The following is a 22,669-nucleotide window of genomic DNA, read 5'->3' as shown; positions in this document are numbered from 1 at the left end:
TTGCACCTTATGCGCGAGGGTAGATTGAGTGTCACTTTAACCGCTAGATTAGGTAGATAAATACTTCATAGGCTCCTCTAGAAGCTTCCATCAGACCTTATTATTGAAACTATTCAGAGTTATCAAAGGACTCATCAATTATTTTCCTCGACATTTTCTAAAAAACAAGTATTAATGAAAAAAATAGAAAATTAATCTCGACAATAATATTCTGTATCGTCAAATACACTTTGTTACAAGAACTCTACTCTGCACTTTGTCTTGACATTTTTTGAAACCAGAGCATAAGAAAAGCATTCGTAATCCAACGTCTGTTTCTGGTGTTTCAACCCGTCTTTGACGAGTTGCTGGACTGGTGTGATGTCGATAGTTATCACACAGAATTGAAGAAGATCTCGGTTATTTCAATAATATTTTTTGAACAGTTGAAATCACATTTACCAATTCGACAAAAATAATTCAATAACATACTCGCTTCGTGCGTCAGATATAAGCTGTTATATAAATGCTATCAATCGAGTAATCCGGTTTATTTCCATTTTCTCACACTTCATAATTTCAGTTGAACTTTTTCATTCTCCCTATCTCAACTTTGAGTGCTGTAAGCACTGTTATCTCACCAAGTCGCCTTCAGTTAAATCGGACGTTAAATATTTTTCACCTGCAGTCAATAAATCACCTGCTGGTAATGTGTACACTCGATCGAGATCGTACAGAAACACTAATAGTAATAAATATTTCACTCAATTCATGTCACCTCGTAAAGAGTTCAGGTTGACCACTTGAAAAAATAAATAAACAACCCGCGGTAAGAGAAGTAAGGCCGTTATTATGTATTAACTTACATAATACTCCAGTGTAGTATAACGTCGACCGGTTTTTGAGTATTTTTTTTCAAGTAGCTACTTTCAGGGAGGTCTTTGATTATATTATTAAACATCAAGATCCATCAGAATGGACAAATTGTTAGCTTGATTGGTAGACAGATTACGGAACATAAATTACGATGTCGGTAATAAAGTACTCGTGAGTGTGTTACATGGTTCATCAATGCTAGTTTTTTCATTTTAGGCTCCACTGTAATATTTCATTAAAGTCTTCATTTGATTTGATGAATACCATTTTATTATTCCAAAGAGGTTTGTAGTGAAAACAGAATGATTCTGGTAGGGTTCTAAAGTCAAAATATTTTTTTAATTCAATGGGAAGTAAAGATGATGCAATTGTTAAATTGACTATGAAATTTTAATAGCAATAATTATTCAATAGAAATGTATTTGGAGGCAGTGAAAGTCTCTGAGAAAACTATCTAGGAGAGACATCGATGGCCACCTGAATGGCACAATCACAATTCGAGTTTTCACCAATATTTGTTTTCATTTTCGTTAATTTCAAATTGTCGAATGGTTGTGTTGGTCACCATTGATTTTGAAAGTCAGATTTGAATATTTGGGCCCATTTTTGAACAAATGAATAAAGGTACATAAATTGAATTTATGTAACGATGATAAATCTAATAGTTTTTTTTGCTGTTCACTGTAGGCTCCTTGTAGTTCAATTTGAATAAACACCTTTTGTTCTGAAGTTTCTCAATTGGTTTCAATAAAGACTTCCAAAATAATAAAAGTTTTTCACAATCAAAATTTCTAAAAGGAATATCAAAGTTTGAATTGAAGGGGTTATATTTCTAGGAGTGATAAATTTTTGGGAAAGAAAGTTTTTGGCTTTCTACTACTCCATCTTGATACAAAAAATGGATGAGGGAATCTTCCAAAGGAAGGAAGGAAGATGGAGTAGTAGAAAGTCAAAAACTTTCTTTTCCAATATGAAAGTTATTGTAAATATTAAAACACAGTTGAAAGAATCTACACCTGATTTGAAAAAATCAAACGTTTATAATATACCATGTAATAATTGTGATTTAAATTATTTCGGAACAACTTCCAGAATAACTACACACAAAAGTGATATAAGATTGAACAGAAATTCACGTGCACTAGCTCAACATTCTATTGAAACAGGACGAAAAATTAAATTTGATCGAGCAAAAGTTTTATATTCAGAAAAAAATATGTCTTAAAGACTTTTTCACGAAATGGTATTCATTCACAAAAATCCTAATACCTAATATGAACAAAAAAACAGACATTGAATATCTGATTATAGTTTACAATTATTTACTAGACATAGATATATCTCGGTAATATTCTAAATTTTAAAATCTCAGACGTTGTATAAAATTCATTCAATGAGTATTTATGAAATAGAAATATTTACAATGATAATGTCACTCTTGTCATTGCCGTTAGCTTTGAACATGACATTACTAATATCAGATATATCTGATAATTATGACATTATTAACATCAATGTGCCAATTTTGTGAAATTTTTTCAGCAATATCCAATTTGCAATTGTAAAAGTCAGATTACTTGTAAGTATTGCCAATTTATTTTAGTTCTTTTCTATTGTATTTCATTTTAGCGTCCTGAAGAAGTCTCTATTCCTAGACGCAAGCTTGGCATTTTGTGAAATAGAGTAAGTTTGTTTTTTGAACATGCATCATTTTCCCAAGAGAGTTCTATGGTTTACACTGTTTACAGTATGAAATGCCTTCTTTAGGAACTTGATATCTTGTAGTTTCAATGAACCAATTTGTTTCCATTTTTTTTATTCAGTATATTTATTTTGTTTGTATTCAACTGTTTCACAGTTTGATTGATGAGCTAGTTTTGTTTTTTTCTGTTCGGTTATTTTATTCATTCATATTTCACAACATAAAAGACCAGATATATTCTAATCTGTCAGGCTGAGAATTTTTTTCCCGCGGCAATTCTTAACTATACACTAAAATGAAATATATATTTGCCAGTGTCGCCCACATGCTCTTGCATATTTTATTTCAACAAAAAATCTGGTTTGACCTCTCTACAAAATACGTGAGATTTGACGGGTGTGAAGTTATCCACAACCACGAAGTACACTGAGAAAAAAATATCGGTTTATTAATTTTTCATTGACAGACTCTGCACACCTACAATTTTTCGATATGATATGCTTATTGACTGATTTAGTGAATGAAAAAGAACCGTCCTAGTTTATTAATCTGTCTGAAGGGGTGAAAATAGGGTGAAAATTAAAAAAAAATCGTTATATGAAAAATCGACTTTGTACACCTACAAAATTGAGATATGTTATTCATGATGATCAATTCGACAAAAAAAACTTCACGTTACAGTTTTTCAGGCCGTCTGAGAGGGTGAAAATGGGGTGGAAAGTTGAAAATAATTGTATCTTCCAAAATTGAATGTGTACACCTACAAGTTTGAGATATGTTATTCATGATGATCTATCTATTCGACAGAAAAAACTTCACGTTATAGTTTTCCAGGCCGTCTGAGGGGGTGGAAATTAAAAAAAAACATATCTTTGAAAATTTAATTTGAACACCTACAAGATTGAGATACTCCTGATGATCAATTTAACAAAAAAAAAAACACCGTGTCAGAGTTTTTCAGTTCTGAGAAGGTGGAAATGGAGTGCAATCGAAGTGACTAGAAACCTTTATAACATATTAGTTGTTTGATGTAATGAATTGATAAATGTTAGTGTAGATACAGTATCTTTCAGATACTTTATATGAATACATATCTCATTGAACTGTAATAATAAATAGCCTTAAAGAAACATATTAGCCTCTTGATTTTCATAACATATAAAACCAAATCAAAGAAGAACATTAGAGTTAGTAAAAGCATGTTTTTGAAAATATTTTACACTATTTAATGATTTTTGAAAAGATCGATCCAGTGAAATATGGTTTTTTCATTTAATTTTCGATACTGAATATAATCCGTCAGAATATATGATTTCTTTAAGTTTCAACCCAGTTTTCACCCCCTGGAACACCCTGGAAAACTATAACGTGAAGTTTTTCTCGTCAAATCGGCTATCAGGAATAATATATCTCGACGCGACTCCGACAAGTTCTTGTCGGAGTCGCTTGTTGTTCGGTGAAATTCGAGTTTCGAATTTTGTTTTCGAAACTGAAATTTTTTGTTTCTGTTTTTAAAAACGAATCTACAGTCGCAAGCGAGTCAGTTTGGTGGAAATCCGTTTTAACGTATTCAACTAACACTTTATTATAAGATTTTCACTGACACTCCTGAGTGTTGTATAGTGAGACACATGTTGTGGTTTCGTCAACTGTTTGATGATGTTTGATGAAAATTCCTTAATAATAAAGTGTTACTTGAATACGAAAAAGATTGTTAATCACATAAAAGCACCCTTGGAATATTTGCACTAATAATTCTAATATTTTGTATATTAGATTTTTTATTTCCAAGAACATACATGAATTTCGATCCACTCGGTGGAAGACGAATTTCATCCATGATGTAACATTCTCACCAGTTTGATTGCTGTCTAAAATCCATGCATCATTGCTACTGCACTACCAATTACATAAATGTTAATTCGTTCGTTTATTGGGATATACTATGTTTATCAGGCAATTTGTCTGTCATTAACTAATCACGCTGAAATTAAAAGAAGCTTTGAAAATACCGCATGTGCTGTGTGTGGGAATCATTTAAGATGCCTAGGTTCATTTATGTTTCATGTGGGTTAGATACACATCAAAATTCATAAAATCCATTGATTTTGACCATATATCAATCACATTTCGATTTTTATTTTATCAGAATATAGAAGCTATATTTGATATTCACCAATGATAATTTGAGTTTTATAGGTTGAAAACTATGCATATACAGGAAAAGACGCACTATATTCGTACGGGTATATCAATAAAAGTTAGTAAGATTCGTGTAACATATCAAATACCTTGGATGTACGCCATTGGAGACATAAAACTATTTTAGTAAGTAATATACCGGGTGATATAGTGTCCTCCAGGCGAGTTCCACTGAATTCAATACCTGGGAAAACCTTTATTTTTATTATCATTTTACTTATTTTTTGTTTTATTTATTGTTATTAATTTTCCTCCTAAGAGGTTGAGCAAATTACGACCCTGAAGCTTCGGTAGATTCGGGGGGTGTGCCAACATCAACTATCAACCACTCTCCCACACCGTGAGGTTAGTATTCATTGGGCCCGAGAACCGTTTGACCTTAGTAGGTGCAATGTGTCAAATATGACAGCCATTTGCATTTGTCGCTCCATAATTTCGGCCTTATTTGTCGGTCCAAAATTTCTGCCTTATTGCGGCAAGCCGGCAAAATGCATTAATCAATCAAACACTGCAATTATCAGAACAACCATTTTGACAGAGTTGTTTGAGTAGAGTATGCGAAGCTCGAAGAAGAGATATTGATATTCCAACAATTTTTATTTCTCGGACAATATTCGCCTAATCCGGAGCTGAAAACTCCACCACGAATAACGTCTTACTCGGAAAATGGAGAACGACTACACCAGGCTTACTAGTATCTGGTTGTATCTACCCTCAGGTAGATACAACCATTCCCTGCAACGTTATCAATATCTCCTGGAGCATAAGACAACACCGGTGTCTTGGTCATACCGTAAAAGAGCCGTAGGTAATGATAAAGCAACTTTCAGGACCAAGTTATGTCCATAGATAAAGGCTGATACCATGAGTGCTGGATATTCCGGCAGCAAGTGCATTAGAGTCTCAGACGCCTCGCGGCAGGGCTGCATCTGGTGTAAAATAGACTAGTGTGTTCAAAACAAACTCTATATTCAAAAGTCCACTATTCTTTTTCGTCGAAGGAAGTGCAAGCATGTAACGGACGATTTGGGATGCAATTTCCTGTGGAGATACATAATTTTTTGGGTCGAGGTGATATTGCTTCTACCGATTCCACTTCACTATTTCAAATGAGTAGATCAAGATCGGAATTGCAGGCATATTCGTAGCAGCAACTCCGTTCCTTTCAAACAATTCCGATAACCAGGTCTGTCGGAGTTTGTTTATTGGTGGCCTTAGTCCACCCCGTGGCGAGCATTCGTCTCTCCGACAACAAGGTTGTTCAGAATGCTTCCGTCTACGACCTGTACATATCCTTTCTGTAACCCCTGAATCGTTCTCCTCTGAGATAGCATGTTGTGTACAAGATCTCTTCAAAAAAGGAAGTGAAGTTTCATTTTGCTCGAAACATATTAATTTATTCATCAATGTTTATTCCAATCTGCGAAATAGTTTCAGAGGTTCGGATTTTATCTCCTCAATCGTTTTAAAAGGCCGCCCTTTCATGTGTTTCTTCAATCTTGATCACAGAAAAAAGGCGCAGGGAGTCAAATCTGATGAATGCATGCTGTGGCACAATATCGAACGTTTCCTTCGTATTGCTTCTCGCAAGCGGCGCATAACTTCTCGAATAATACTCCTCATTGACCGTAGGACCATGTGGCAAAAACTCGCTATGCACTTCGCCACGGTAATCGAAGAAAACAGTTAGCAAAACCTCCACATATAATCAAACATGGCGTGCTCTCTAGTCTTGGCTCTCCTTGGCTCTTTCATTGGAACGATGTCATAACCATATACCCATGTTTCGTAACCAGTTAGGACCCTTTCAAAGAAATCTGGATCGCCGTTTACGTCATTCATAATTTCCTGAGCGATTTTCATGCGATGGTTTAATTTTTGGTCAGAGTTCAGCAATTTTGGAACGAACTTCGCTGCCACTTCATGCCCAAAATTTCCAAAAAAATTTGCGTGACATGAGCCAGTCGATTTGCTGACATCCTCAGCAATTTCTCTAATAGTGATTCGACGATTTTCCAAAACAATTTTTTTCGCTTTCTCAACATTTTCATTGGTTGTTGATGTGCTAGAGCGTACAGGGCGAGCATCGTGATTCACATTTTCTTGTCCTTCTGTGCAAAGCTTGTACCACTTGTAAACATTCTTCAGGCTCAAAGTACAATCACCGTATGCCACTGTCAACAATTCACATGTTTTGGAGCGCTTAATTCCATTTTTTCCACGAAATTCAATGCAGATTCTTCTATCCAGTTTTTTCGATAGCAAAAAATCTCCAAACACGCAAAACACTTCTAACTTTCATGATTCTGACCAACACACTAAACATGTAAAACAGCTAAAACTGTACATAAAAAAATTGCTGATTGAAAGTACTTAGCCCGCAAAATTTGAACGTTGAGTTATTATGGTACAAGAGGCACTGCTCTCTTACTCTGGTAGAGTCTCATCTTCAAAATAGGTATCAGTGCGTCAACGTCAACAATATCAAGTCAGTTTTAAAGCCAATTTGTCATGGCGTTCCTCAGTGTTCTGTCTTCGGCCCGTTATTATTCATCATTTATATGAATGACTTATGTAGCTGCATTTCACTAACAAAATGTATTTTGTTTGCCGACGACACAACCCTCATATTATGAGACAAATCACATACCAGTTTACCTCAAATGATGGACAGAAATAAAAACTTAGCAAACACTCGATTCACAGCAAATGAACTGAAACTGAACAATAAAAAAACAGAATATTGTGATATCCCCAAACACCAGTAATACTCTAGGAGACAGTGTTAACTTACTAGGTATTCATATTGATGCTAGACTCAGTTGGTCCAGCCATATTGAAGCAACTACTCGTAAGCTGTCTAGTGTTTTATTTATTCTTATACAGTTGAGGCTGTTGGTTTGATGACACTGAAGATAGGATATCATTTACTAGTCCACGCAGTTATTTCATATGAAGTCTTGATTTGGGGGCATTCCACAAAGTCAATCACGATTTTCAGATGTCAGAAAAAAGCCATGGGAGATTCATAAGAATATTGAGATATTTCCGAAACACTCCCACAATCATGATTATTCAACAAGATCCGCATCACTGAATAATACAAGACATAGGTTAGCAGTTAGTCAAAAAACTTCCTGAATTTGAATTTATACAACTGTCTTCATTCCTCAGTTAAATTTTCGGATTTCGAATATAATATCAAGAGATATCTTCTCAACCACTGTTTCTACACAATCGGAGAATGTGCTGCTGTAGCTGGTCAATTCATAGTTCTTGGAAAATGATTCATGTTGTAAATCTGGGATAAATCATGTTCTTATGTTTGTTGACTATTTTATATTGATTTCTTTATTTTATTACCATTTATGTGACACTGTGATCATTTCAAGGAATTTTAATATGCCAGTTTTATTTATTTATAAAATTTATTGATTTAATATATAGACGTTGTTGCTTAGTTTAAGTATCTGACGTAGTACCCATAGTATATAGTACATATGACTGTCATAAATGTATTTTGTATATAAAATGGTCAACTGATTACTCTACTCCACCCTACTAAAATTTTTTGAACAGGTCTCGTAGACTTCTATCACGCACAAATAGGTGACCTTATCCCTTCGGTTTTCAGAGGTGCTATTCAGTTATACCTTCGAGTATTTTTGAGAGCATCGGATATTGGCAATAGTGAGTTGAAGAAAGGACGGGGACTGAGGGTATCGCCCTGAAATACACCTCTTCTGGCATCTCTCAAGGCATCTTACTATTTTTCGGATACCGCAAGGCATCTTAGCGAATACAAGATGAGCCCATGTGATGTTATCAAATTATTATTATTATTTTCATCATTAGGATACTGTGAACAGACCTGTGAGATCTTATGATCAAGAAAAATATATAAGCAGCAAAGTGGATTGCCGAGAGAAACTGTCATTTGTGAATGAAAATAATTTGAAACCGTTTCGTAGTTTCGAAAAACCACTCGGCCTAGACCAACTTCCATTCTACGTCTCATGCACGATTCATACATCATTGTCGTCTGGCAGCATACAACTGGAAAAAATAATCATAAACAGTGATTGACAACTGGACACGCCAAAAATAAATCAACGAAAAGCGCGATAATAAAAACAGGATTAGCGCGAACGTGGTTTGTGTTTTCGAGCAAGGTACAAGACTCGTTTTTTGACAAGTCATTTGTTTTGCCGTGCAAGAGCATAAAAATGTCAATACTTTTTCTTTCCCGAAACTCTTTTTCCGAAACTAATGAGGTCCTGCTCTGCGAGTAATGATATAGTGGTCCATCGAAAAGAGGCAATATCAAAAGTTGATTACATTGTTGCGGAATCGCGAAACTGGTTTTGGAAGATAAAATATATGGGCTCGAATAAATTGACATGTCAGTTTATTTTTAATCATTTCACTCCATTTATTCATACAGAGAAAATGTTTATGCTGGTCTGCCTCGTGAAATCCAGTGACGTGCTTTAATCTCTAATGGTATCTGGATTGATAATCCAATGTTGAATAATAATAAGAGAAAAACATTTTCCAAAACGATTTTCAATTTAAGGATAGAGATATCAACCTGCCTAGGAAGCTAATCCACTGTATTTCAAGCGGAAATTTACGCTACTGAATTGTGTGCGGAGAGATTGGAAGAATCCAACCTCATACACAAGTCAATAAAAATATTCTCGGACAGTCAAGCGGCGTTGGAAGCTCTTGGCTCTTACCGAGCAACGTAAGAAATTGGTAGAAAATTGACAAAAACGACTTTCATCGATAGGAAGACTTAACAGATTGTCTCTGGTCCGGATTCCTGGCCATACTAGCCTGGAAGGCAATGATGCTGCTGACTCCCATGCAAAGGAGGATGCTGCAAGCAGCTTCATCGGACCAGAACCTGTCATTGTTAGGCTTTGCCTAACGAAGATTGAACACCTGGATGGCAAGAAGATGTTTGGACTTCTGGCAGAATCTTCCAGGATTGGCTCACTCCAAGGCGTTTATTCACCCTTCGGAGCTTGATACCAAACACTTCTTGACTACAGTAGAAATGAACTACGATGTCTAACAGACCTTCTTACAGGTCACTGTCATTTGAATTATCATATGCAGAGACTCGGACTGTCAGAAGACAGTGTATGTCTCCTCTGTTTAGAAAATTTTTAAACAGCAGAGCACATACTTTGTGCCTGCCCCGCTGGGGACCGAACCAAGTTTTCAGAGTTCGGCAGAGTCGTACTCTTACCATCAGAGCTGAAAGACCACTATACAAACTAATCGGCTTCGTTAAGAAGCTGGGTTTATTTGGTCTAGTATAAATAGGTCTGAGCCAAAATAAACCCTTGAGGGTTGCGGTAGAGGGTCGAACAGACCCTCTCACTTTGGACCAAACCTAACCCAACCCATCAATTACATTACATATGTTATATGATATGAAATCTTGTAGCGAGATTTACCTAGTCTATTGAAATTATATATTTTTTTCCCAGAACGAGTCAAGATCAAGTTACATATTGTAACCCTTATTCATTATTACAAGTTTATCTCGCGGCAAATCATAATATTATTAAAATTAAAATTGTTCAATGTAATAAATTGGTGGGGTCAATCCAACTCAGAGTTTGGTTTTTTCTCAGTGGAGCATTTGAATTGAATTTCATTTTCAAAAATACTTTTTCTCATCAATTTCTTTTGTTTTTTAATTACCGCTGGACACTTCATTTGTTCATTTCATTGTTGTATGATCAACTCCTATAACATTTGGTCGAGCACCCCCAAACTATCCCTAACCTTTTAAATTGGTATAGTGAACATCTTGTTCTCCAACATGTTAATTATGGGAATGTATGAAAAAGAAACTAATCTATCTTTGGCGGTCCTTCATATTGGATTCAAGGTGACGTCATTTTATGTTTCTTTTCCTTTCCAGCAACCATAAGTGACATAAACACAACTGTCCCACATATTAGATTCAGAAAGATGTCATTTTATTTTTCGTTTTCTTTTCACAAAACCCGTTCATGTGATACACATGTCTTAGAGGTCAATAAAAATAACTAGTCCGGCCATCTTGAGAGATACGCTATATTAAAAGAATCAATCAATAGAATTGCGTTGTCATTCAATCCACGTATGTGTGCAAAATTTCAGCTCAGACGGTCAAGGTTCTATTGCAAGGATTGCAAGTTGAAAATGAAAGCTTGTTCTTCACAGTTCTCCCCTCTTCAACTTTCGAATGAATGGAATTGTGAAAATATGAAAAAATCGATAAAGTTAGTGAGCATGCTCACGATCGTCACGGAGACGTTCAGGACAGTGGTTGGACCTCTATGAGCCAGCCACCCATGCACTTTACAAAGGCGAAAACCCATAAAAAAAGACCATGGTGACTGTATGATGGTCAGCGGCTGGTGTGATTCACTATTACTTTCTGCAATTGGGCCACAGCAGAGTCATATTGTGTGAAAATGGACGAAATGTACCGGAAATTGCGTCAGCAGTGGCCGGCACTGGTTAACAGAAGAGGTCTTATCCTTATCCACGACAACGCCTGTCTTCACATTTCACCGTACGAAAATGAATGAATTGAGTCGAAGTTTTACCTCACACACCATACTCGTCAGACCTCTCGCTAACCGACTACCATCTTTTCAAGCATTTTGGTAACTTTCTCACCAGCAGAAACTTCGACAATCAGGACCAGGAAAAAACGGCCTTCGCGCACACAATTTTTATGCTGATGGAATCATTCGACTTGCGTTACGTTGGCAAAAGCGCATTAATTCAAAAAGGGCTCATTTCGATTAAATTGAATAAAACAACCGACAAAACTTGTGAAACAACCTGATAGGAGTAAACACAGATCTCATTACCCATTCCGCTGTTTTTCGCGTGATTACACGGTATGTTTCGTATTGACGACTGTCTGCACATGTGTGTTCTGACACTGTTATGTCTGTCGTTCCGTTCTTTGCAGGCACAACTTTAGTTTTAGTGGGTTTCTCTTGTCTTTCTTTGTACAGCATTTCTTAATGACACTGTTTCAAATTATTGTAATATTCAATTTAATATTTATGTATGAATAAAGCTATTATTATTATTATTATAATGTGGATGATGACATTTAGGCAATCAGAATGAATTTTTCCATTGCCTATATTTCTCACCAGTGTAACTTGATAAGAAGAATTGAAACCTTCCCAATCAGTCGTTGCTTTTGACCAGGCTCTTATATATAGTCTTAATTTTGTCTCCCCTGTTAATAATTGTTTCACAGTTCATTTACTGAAAGAATATGGTATTCGATTATTTTTTCTCGGAACTCATCAACTATCTGAGAAGTTATTGAACTATTTATCCCTATACTGAATTTACTTTTTACCCTCATAACATTATAACATTATATCACGATTCTTTTACCTCACATCTAAACTCCTCCTACAGTTTTGACACTTTTTAATGAGATATTTTTTTTCGAACTACATTAAAAATTATCAGGAGAATGTGGTTCAGGTTTTCTTTGTGGAAGTAACTAAAAGTGCAAAGCATTTTCCTGCCATATGTCACACTAATACTTTCCATGAACGAGATAGCAACACTCGCAAATAGATGTAACTCAACAATAGATATAAGATAATTGGTTTTATTAAAACAACAATAAAAATAAAAACAACAATAAAAATTAATTGGCACTCCAGGGCGACTTCACTGATTCCAGTGGCGCATTTGCTTTTTTTGCTGCAGGCAAACCCGGAAAAACCTGCAGCACCACATCATCTGAAGATCTTGATCTATAAATGTCCTCTCTCTTATAAAACAAAATGTAGGGTGTCTCCAGAGGCTCCAATAGATTCAATGCATCGCCAGAACACTTCGTGTCACGATTATCGTTAAACTTGAACCAGTCCGTTTCGTCTTTGACCAAGGCGTAATAACGACCAAATTCAGCGGCAGAACCACAGTGAACAATGACTGCATGAATATCATAATAGTGGTCTGCTAGATTGAAATGTTCATCTATTTCGAACCTTCCAAATTCCAAAGAGTTTCTTGCTTCCGTCAGAGGTTGAGTCTTGTTTAAAGATCATCAGTGTTATTATTATATTGACTGGTACCTCAGCTATACTTGTTTCCTTATAACAGTCAATAGTTTGGCGCATGTTTGGCAATACAGTCGATCATCACCTGTTAAAAATTCCATTTTCAGATGATTTAACAATAAGCTTTGCACGGACTGGTTATTAGTAATATTAGGAAAAGCTAGATGAAGGTCCAGAAATTCACATAAGTTTTTGCTACCTCTTGAACATTTACTACAAAGTTAACAAGTGGGAATTTGTCCAGCAAAAGATTCACAAACACAAGACGAGATGGACTGTACGGAATCATTCAATCCAGAGCGGTCAGGAGTATTGATTTTGCTATTTTTTTGCTCACGAAGAGTATTCAACAATTTGGAACAATCCTCTGCTTGTCCTAACGAGTATCTAGTGGACTTCAAAGACTCCAGGAAATCGGTTGGAGGGAAAGATGATACATTCTTACGAAACTGCAGCTGCATGAACAAGTGTTTGAGTTTGATGAATAAGTAGGAAACATTCTCGTTCTCGTTCATCATTAAAACCTCGTTCTTTTAATTCTTCGTCAAAAACAACACTTGTAAAATGCTATTCATGAAGCAAGTGTTTCCTAAGTTATCCAATCCAATTTCCTTCTCTAGATTTTCAGTTCAACTCTCTACTGATTCGTAAGGGAGAACACGTTTCACAAAATCTACATAAGAATCATTTCTCAAGCTGCAATCGATCCTTCCGAGTGAAGAAGGGTTTCGTAGAAGTATCGAGTCGGCTCTTGCTTCATGAAGCTCTTCCACTGAAAGGGAACCAGATCTACGAGGACTGCAACTCATATTTGGGGGGCAAGAATGACCTGAGTCCACTGACCGTACTGAAAAAGAAGAAGGTGGATCAATCACTTGTGAATTAGCCTTGATAGGAGACTGATGAATATCCACATATCTCGGCTTGTTTTGAAGAGATTTCAATTCCGTACTGAAATTAGGGCAATGCATGATCTCATCAAAATTATGTGAAGGAGGAATAGTTCCAAGGACCGAAGCAGCATTGCCACGTTGAATAGCAATACTAATTTTATTTCTATCAAAAAAAGAGGTAGAACGGTGATCTTTCGTTGCTTGGCCTATTCTCCTTCCGAGTTCATGAACGAATAACAGAGACTCCAAGCCATAAACACCAGAAGTTTCAACCGCTACTGGATGGAACAGATAGATGTTACTAAGATTTTGGTATTTTTTTTCTTTTCAATTCCTTGCCAGACAGTGCTGCAGTTCCAGCAGACTTCGAACTTCCGGCTAGATGGGAAGTCGGGACTGGTCAACGCAAGATATATTTGTGACATTAAAATCACTCAATCATGTAATATTTCACTACTGAATATATTTCTTTATCCTTATTGTCTGTACACGCTGGTTTGGGAAAGATACATTAATGTCAATACTTTTTTTTTGAAGAGGCTTAAATCGCACTCTTTTTCTTTCTGAAACTGAAACTGGGGTTATTCAGTAATTCGAAGAATTACTCTACATCATTTTTCATCGTTCCGTATTGTATGTTTGAAATAAAGGTGATATTTGTTTATCCCTGGTTTCAGATATTGCCTTCCAAACTCGTTATTAGTGGAGAGTTCTTCTCATAGTTGATCTTAAAGAGTTTACTGGTTGAATAGTTAATCTATTTTGAAGAATGTCGTTTTTTTTTCAATCGAATAATGAATATTTCAACTGTCTTATATCATTAAAGAAAGTCATTTCAGACCTGTCATGTCTATCACAATTAACATTTTATTTATTTATTATGAATTTGTTGACTGGAGTGATGTCCCAGTCTCACAGAGGATATTTATTTTTACTCAAATACCTGTTTACATCAAAGCTTCGTGTAAATGTTATATTGTACCATCTGGTTTCAGTCACACTTTCAAAAAAGTACACCTGGTTTGATTTATACGAGTTCAAATGCAGCAACTTGTTAGAAACCACACACTTGAATGAATGTGCAAGCACGAGAAATTATTTAACACGCGTCTGAGTTTATAAAAAAATCATTAAGTGTGACTGGGAGATACGGAGTCAAGGAAAACTTGATTATTTATTGTCGTAACCAAATACATGTGAATTACTTTACATATAAGGTTAATGGTTCGCGGGAGGATTTATGGTAAAGACAATAATTTTGAATAATCAGCAGAATTCATGTTATTTTGGTTCATTGAGATTAATCGATAAATCGTTTTCAGTGACCTCAATTTCAGATTTACTGCTAATACTATATACCTAAATATACCTTTTCATTTGTATAAAGTAGTAAATATAACAGAAAGGTGATAAAATATCCACCACTAATTAATTCCTCTTTGACCATTCTCTGGAAACAGATTCAAGTAGACAATTTTTGAATATGAATATTTTATAAAAAATGTTCATTTCTGTGGAGGCCTAAAGTGTAATAGTACTAATGAACTTTAGGTAGGTACAATCAAAACAGTGGACTCAAAATAAAAAACCTTTCATCTGCAGGCAAGGGCATGGCATCGGAATTTTGGAATGCGCGTGAGATAATTTTCATTGTCTATCTTGAAAAGGTGAAACTATCAACGGCGAGTATTATGCGAACTTATTGCAACGTTTGAGTTATGAAATCAAGCAAAAACAGCCGCATTTGGTGATGAAAGTGTTGTTCCATCATAACAAAGCACCAGCTCACAAATCAGTTATCGCAATTTTTCAACGATGAAAAAGTGATGTCGGCAGTTGATGGCTATTTTGAGGAGCAAGATAGTTCTTATAATAAAAACAGTATCGAATATATTGAACGTCGCTGGGAAAAGTGATGATAGCGAACACGCCTAAAAGAGTAATTGTAAGCGAAACACGTGTTGCGGTTTTGTGAATTGTGAAAATCCCACAATTAAGTGTCACCTTGTCACGACTGTATGTGTATTTCAAAAATTAAATCATTATTGTATTACTTGCAAGCAATGAAATATATGAATAAAAACAAAGCATTCGTGATCCGAAACCAGAAAGGGTATCAGTCGTACTAGGCTGAACCACGAATGAATTGCCGGAGTCAACAGTTCTTAAGAAAAAGGTCTGACTGAATAAAGCCGAATTCCCGATCTTTCCTTGGGAAGACATCGTCTGAGAGAAACAGACCTATGAACACAATTCGGAAATTGAATTCATGAGTACAAAGGTGGACCTCCACCCAAAGCCCTGTAAAACCTGCAAAGAAATATTTCTCATTGAACTTTTCTCAAAAGCCATCATTAGGTTAGCTTGCTTGTATTTAACTTCAATGAATGTGGTATTTGTGGTTAAGTATAACACTCGCCACATTTACCCAAAATGTTTCTAAATACATTCGAAGATGATTTCGAATTCGAAATGAAATTGATTTTTCGAAATTCATTCCTTTCTTTCTTCCTTTCTCCATTCCTTTCTTCATTCCTTTCTTCCTTCATTTCTTCCTTCATTTCTTCATTCCTTTTTTCATTCCTTTTTTCATTCCTTTTTTCATTCCTTTTTTCATTCCTTCTTTCATTCCTTCTTCCATTCCTTTTTTCATTCCTTCTTCCATTCCTTTTTTCATTCCTTTTTTTATTTATTTCTTCATTCCTTTCTTCATTCCTTTCTTCATTCCTTTCTTCATTCCTTCCTTCTTTTGGAAAATTCCCACATTTTTTGTTACAAGATAGAGAAGTAGAAGGTCAAAAACTTTATAAACTTCCTTTCCCAAAAAATATTATCAACTTATAAACTGAATAATATTTTTTTTTAAACATGTTATCAGCAGTCATGGCCGAGCGGTTAAGGCGTCTGACTAGAAATCAGATTCCCTCTGGGAGCGTAGGTTCGAATCCTACTGACTGCGTTTTTTATTCCGAATTTTTTTTCTTCAATATTAATTACGTTACCATACTATCTGCACTCTTCGTAATATTTCAAAAATACTTCACCATTAATGATGAGTTGCAAAGAAATAAAAATAAGTATTCAAGTATAAAACGTTTTGATGGCGGGTAATGAAACAAACAAAATAACCGTTCTCTTGAATACTTACTTGTTTACGCAATTATGCGAAATCGCGTTTTAACAACTTTATGGAGACTAGAATAAACATTGCATTTTACTAGTGTACTGTTTAGAGAGTTGTAAAATTTTATAAGTTAGCAAACACAATAAAAAATGCATACACCTTGCGTCGAGGACAAATGAATAATCTTTGATCATTGGCGCCCATTCCATCTAACAGATTTACCTTTCCAATACATCAGGACTATGAAAATACTATTTTCACTAGACTTACTTTACAGAAAGACAATAACGATACTTCAGTTATACTTCACTCTATTCAACTGCAAGATAAGCTCCGTCATTGGAGATATATAATAATAATAATAATAATAATAAAGGACGATGCGGGGACTACGGAGAGGATGTGCAGCTCGTAGATGGAAGCATCCTACACCATCTGGATGCCGGAGAGACGTATACTTACCTCGGGGTGGAACAACGCCACTCACAAGAGGTAACTCCGCAGTTAGTATCAGCACAAACTTCGAAATATCTTGTCTTCGGAACTGTTGGGAAGAACAAAGTTGCTCAACAAATATGCTTGCCGTTCTAATCTTACTCTACTCGGGAGGAACTGTATCAACTCGACGTAAATACCCGAAAAATGATGCATCTCTATAGGAGATGCATCATTTTTCCCAAATCATCCGTTTCACGATTGTACTTCCCCCGACAACAGGGAGGCCGTGGACTTTAGAGTTTGGAGTATCTACGTGACAGAATGGTACTGTATACAGCCTGTAAAGTCGTCAGGAGTTTGGCTCCCTTCCTCCGCATGGTCCGTGACCATGACACAGCAGGAATTGGGGTATTTCTTTTCAGGGCAGCTGCACGAGGCATAGTTTTCGACACCGAACGAGGTGACCACAACTCTGTCACCGAGTTGAAACCCGTTCAGCAAAAAGCTCAGATAAAAGCCGCAGAGATCACCTTACTTCTGCGGAAACACAAGGATAAGCCAATGCATCGGTCTTCTTCAACAACATTGGAGACCTTGGCTTTACAATGCGCCTGACGTTCGCTTTTCTCAGGTAGCCCACTCGACCTGAGGGGTTCATCATGGCTTGCCAGGATGATGTCTTCAACACCTCAGTTTACCGCAGTCGCGTAATGGGTTTAGAGGTTCCTGACCCAAGGTGCAGGGCCTGCCGCGAGGAACCCGAGACCCTAATGCACTTGCTATCAGCATGTCAAGCATATGCGCTCTCGGCCTATATCCATCGACATAACGCGGCCCTAAGAGTGCTATATCACCATCTACAGTACTCTTACCGTATTGACGAGACAGCGGTGTTGCCCTACGCTTCGGGGGATATTGAATCCGTTGTCGGAAACGAGGAGTGCCGAATTTATTGAAACTATTCGTTCCCCGCCCTCAGGCTCATACAAGCTTATAAGCCTGATGTAGTCCTTCTCGACCACCAGAGCAAGACGATATTTGTCGTGGAGTTTTCAGCTTCTGGCGAGACGAATATCGTCCGAAAAGAGGAGGAAAAACGGATAGAATATGGAGATATCCTCTTCGAACTCCGCAGACTGTATCCAGACCTCTCTTTTTTTTTCGGAAACTTCCGGTTCAGCAGGAAACTGCTGTTTTTGTATAATTTTTATTTATTTATTCATTTATCTGATAATAGGAAATCCTAATATAAATACAAGTCCAAAATGGTGAAAATGGTATATAAAATATATTAAAATGGTATAAAAATTATTGTAACAATAAAATACGTTCAAATAATATATAAATACAAGAAGCTAAAAAGTTAAAAATAGAAATGTGTTCCTGAGAATATTGTCCCATGTCACAGAACAAATCAGTAGTATTCAGAATAGTTAGTTCCATATTACAATAAAAACAATTATTCGAGTGGGTAGGTTATGAAATATTTAACATAACACAATGTATACAGAACACATAAAAGCTTGAACCAATAAAACAATTCGATGATGTGAAAAATAAAAATTAAAAAAATTCAGAAAATTCATAGAGTACGTGATGTAATATATATTTTCAAGTGAGCCTCGAATAAATATAAAGTAACAGAATCTTTAATGTGGTATGGTAATTGGTTGAAATCATTCAATCCTCTGAAAAACAACGATTTCATAGATTGCTTCGTTCTTGTCCTGAAAATGTGGAATTGATTGGTGGTTTTTTTGTTGTAGTCATGAATTTGATTATTGTACGTAATGAAGGAATCAGAATATTTTGGTAATAAATTTCTGGTTATTTTATAAATAAATATCATACTTGAGTAATACAGTCTATCTGCCACATCATACCACTTGAGGACACTCAGCATACATTGAATGGGAGTGTATCTATTACATTTTAAGATGATTCTTAAACCTCGATTTTGTAACTTTTGTATATTGTTTTCATCTAAAATATAAAGCAGAGTGGAATAATAATCAAAATGGGGCTGTATAATGGTTCTGTATATTGTCTATCAAGATGGTTGTTCTGATTATTGAAGTCCTTGGTGAAATGATGCCCTATCTACTCTCGAATCTTAAAATCATACCGGCTTGCCGCACTAAGGCAGAAATCTTAGCCGGACAGATACAGAAGACTGTCATACTGCGCTTGCTCAGAGCATATGATTCTCGGACCCAATGATCACATACCCTGCGGTGTGGAGAGTGGCGAGGCTTCGGGGGATTGGGCCTGACCAGCGCAAATTACGGTTAAAAAAATTTTAATCATCATAATATACTTAATGAAATACAAAAAAAAAATAAATTCAATATGCTGGGAAAAGGCCGGAGATCCGGCCGGAGATTTATAAAAGTTCTATCCAATATCCAATGGAACGTGTAAGAAACTTTTATAAACCATTTTCATATCATCATAGAACTCCCCTTCACTGACATAGAGATTAATTATTTCATTGTTATTTTATGCACGCCCATGGTTGGCAACATCACTGAAAGTAGGTTTTGTTGATCTGCTTTTTGTGTATCGTTTTTTAGCTGATATTTGCCGTGCTTTTCGAGTGCAACATGACTCACGCTGCGGGAATTTATTTGCAATGTTTGCTTTAACTGATATCATCGCCATTATGAACTCGCCAAAGATTTAATAACTGTTTTTTTTTTCAAATATAATATTTGGTTTGTGTGTTGTTTCTTGAAACAAATGTGTGTCACGTGTAGAATGTTGAAAAAAAAAACAATATTTCGTGTTCATTTCTCCATATAGTGATCATTATATAGAATGGGCTAGTTTCATGATTTTTGGTTTACCTATAGTTCACCTGATATTTTGAATTGAAAAACAGTGCGCTTTGTTTCATTTCTCTAAGTACCGTATGTATGTATGAATCGTATATTTACAAATTATTTACAGTTGTTACAATTTTGTGTGTGTATGTGTTTGTGTAGGGCCCTGCTATAGGCTTATGCCTCTTCAGGGTGACAAAGTACCGTAGTTTTCCCGTAATTAATTATTAAAAATCGAATGTGGTGGGGTGGTGACGTCACGGCCCTATTCTCGCTTCTTGTTCAATTGACCAATAGGAACAATAGAAATAATCAACATTGCCAAATCGTAAAATTTACGGAGCCTATAATTATCAATTCATTTATGGAAGTGTATATGAATCCGTTAATGTTTCAATTAATGAAAAATTCTACACATTAAATAAAATGTACACGAAAAATCATGTTTGGAACTATATTTAAAATCAGTACACAAAGTCAAAAGATCACAAACTATTTACTATTTACCTAAACTACGATTGTATGCATTAATTAATGATATACAGTTATAAAAATCAAAAAATATAGCAAACTGGATTAAAGAATCATTTTAAATATTCAATTTATTCTACAATCCTCAATCTGTACAACTGCAATTCATTATGAAAAAAAAAAAACGATTCCTACATACATACCTCTTTCTAATATCTGTTGAATCTTCCAAAACTTGAGAGAAAGATTGAATGAGATCAAGTATAGACAGAATTGATTGTATTCGAACTGATCCAACAAAAGCTTATGATAAAAAGCATATGATAAAATTTAATGAAGAAAATCATTTGGTTTTTTTGCAAAAATATTAATTAATTTTCTTTCATACTTTCAGCAACAGTATTAACTCCAGATAATACTTTCTGTGGAGAATACTTGAAGTTGAAATAAAAAACTGTGTCATCAAATTCCATATTTTCGTTCCCCTGTCCTTTATAGTCACTTTTTAAATGATTTCTATAAAGTTTTGGAAGAGTGGAAGGATTGTAGTTATTTCTTGTCAATATTAATATGTTGCATTCTTGTGTTGATTTTAATTGTGCGGAAAGGCACAAGAAAACAGAAAGCGCATTGGTTTATAGGTGAGTTATTTCATATCATGAGTTAAGGTTTCCACAGGATAAAATGATGAGAAAAAAATGGTATTGAAAAGAAAGAACTACAATCCTTCTACTCTTCCAAGACTTTATGGAAATCATTTAAAAAGTGACTATAAACGAAAGGGAAACGGAAATGAATATGATGACACAGTTTTTTATTTCAACTTCAAGTATTCTCCACAGAAATTATCTGGAGTTAATACTGTTGCTGAAAGTATGAAACAAAATGAATTAATATTTTTGCAAATAAATCAAATGCCTTTCATTTTACTTCATTGAATTTTATCATATGAATAATGGTATTACCTCAGACTATGGTACTTAGAGGACCGAAACAAAGTGCACTGTTTTTCAATTTGAAATTTCTATCAAGTGAACTATAAGTAAAGCAAAAATCATGAAAGAAGCCCATTCCACTTGCGTGACAAATCACCGTGCTGAAAGAGTGAAGGCAGGCCTGCTCATAAATTTGGAACACTTTTCTGAATTAGAAAACTGTACACACCTCAGCAACTTTTAATGCTTTCTCAAACTGAAATTAGGCCATCTATGAAATGTTGCTCTACTGTACAGAGTATTTACAATATTTACATCTCTCCCACATACAGGAGTGGTACGAGGGGGTTGCTCCGTACTTATGCTCCGCACGTATGCATAGCCTGAGCCTACTAGGTTACATCCAGCAATGAACTATCTAGCTCATTGGAGACCCAAACGTCACACCTCGAACTTCGAATGAAAGTTAGGAACATCTTTTGAGAATTTTTCTATTTGGAATACGTCGTTCTTGTATAATAGTCGGTTTTTACAAACGATTATAACTTTCGGCGATCTTAATTTTAAGTGAATTACTCCTTTCTGGGCGTTTTGAAAATTTTCATGCAGTTATTGTGCATTTCCGAAATAATAATTCACGTTGATCCATTATTTGCTTCAGATCGTGATCATTTAATTTAGGTTAAATTATAAACAAGTGGTTTATTTGAAAAGTATCTTTTTACATACATTCTGAATTTCGTGGGTGGATATTCACGTAGCATTCACATCTCATGAAAACTTTGTCCACGTGAAGTGACTGCTAATTGTACCCTACCTTCAATATTACTATTTATCCAGCAGTATAAATACATTTTTTCTGTTTAATTTCATTATTGGATTGGTTATTATCAGTGAAAGTTCAAAGTTTTATTATGGTAATCTTGAGTACTGGGAAAAGTTCCTGGACTTGACTTTACAATTCACCAACCGTGCAGGAAATACTCTTTTTTGTAATTTATTTTTTCTAAGAACAAAATGTAAAAACAATATGATATTTCATGATGAAGTGAATTGTTTTGGTGAGAATTAAATAATACACCGTAATATCATTCAGTTTTTCTTTTTTGTCAACCT

At 35.4% G+C, this 22,669-nt stretch overlaps 2 long non-coding RNA genes and 1 other non-coding gene across 3 annotated transcripts in view; all 3 read left to right on the top strand.

Moving 5' to 3' along the window:
- LOC141481028 (uncharacterized) overlaps positions 1–22,669 on the top strand; it is a 338,121-nt gene that overhangs the window by 217,230 nt on the left and 98,222 nt on the right. The gene's annotated exons all lie outside the window — the stretch shown is intronic.
- Positions 1,840–11,054, top strand: LOC141481025 (uncharacterized). The gene is made up of 3 exons (XR_012464703.1): positions 1,840–2,434; positions 2,485–2,538; positions 7,646–11,054. It is a non-coding gene; the product is annotated as an uncharacterized lncRNA (long non-coding RNA).
- Positions 16,641–16,722, top strand: TRNAS-AGA (transfer RNA serine (anticodon AGA)). The gene has a single exon. It is a non-coding gene; the product is annotated as a tRNA-Ser (tRNA).

Source organism: Leptinotarsa decemlineata, unplaced genomic scaffold (genome assembly GCF_025532065.1).
Source record: "Leptinotarsa decemlineata unplaced genomic scaffold, Ldec_3_MD MMD2_tig00000035_RagTag_RagTag, whole genome shotgun sequence".
Classification (NCBI taxonomy): domain Eukaryota; kingdom Metazoa; phylum Arthropoda; class Insecta; order Coleoptera; family Chrysomelidae; genus Leptinotarsa; species Leptinotarsa decemlineata.
Note: the sequence above shows the minus strand (reverse complement) of the source record. Positions and strands in the feature narration are given on the sequence as shown.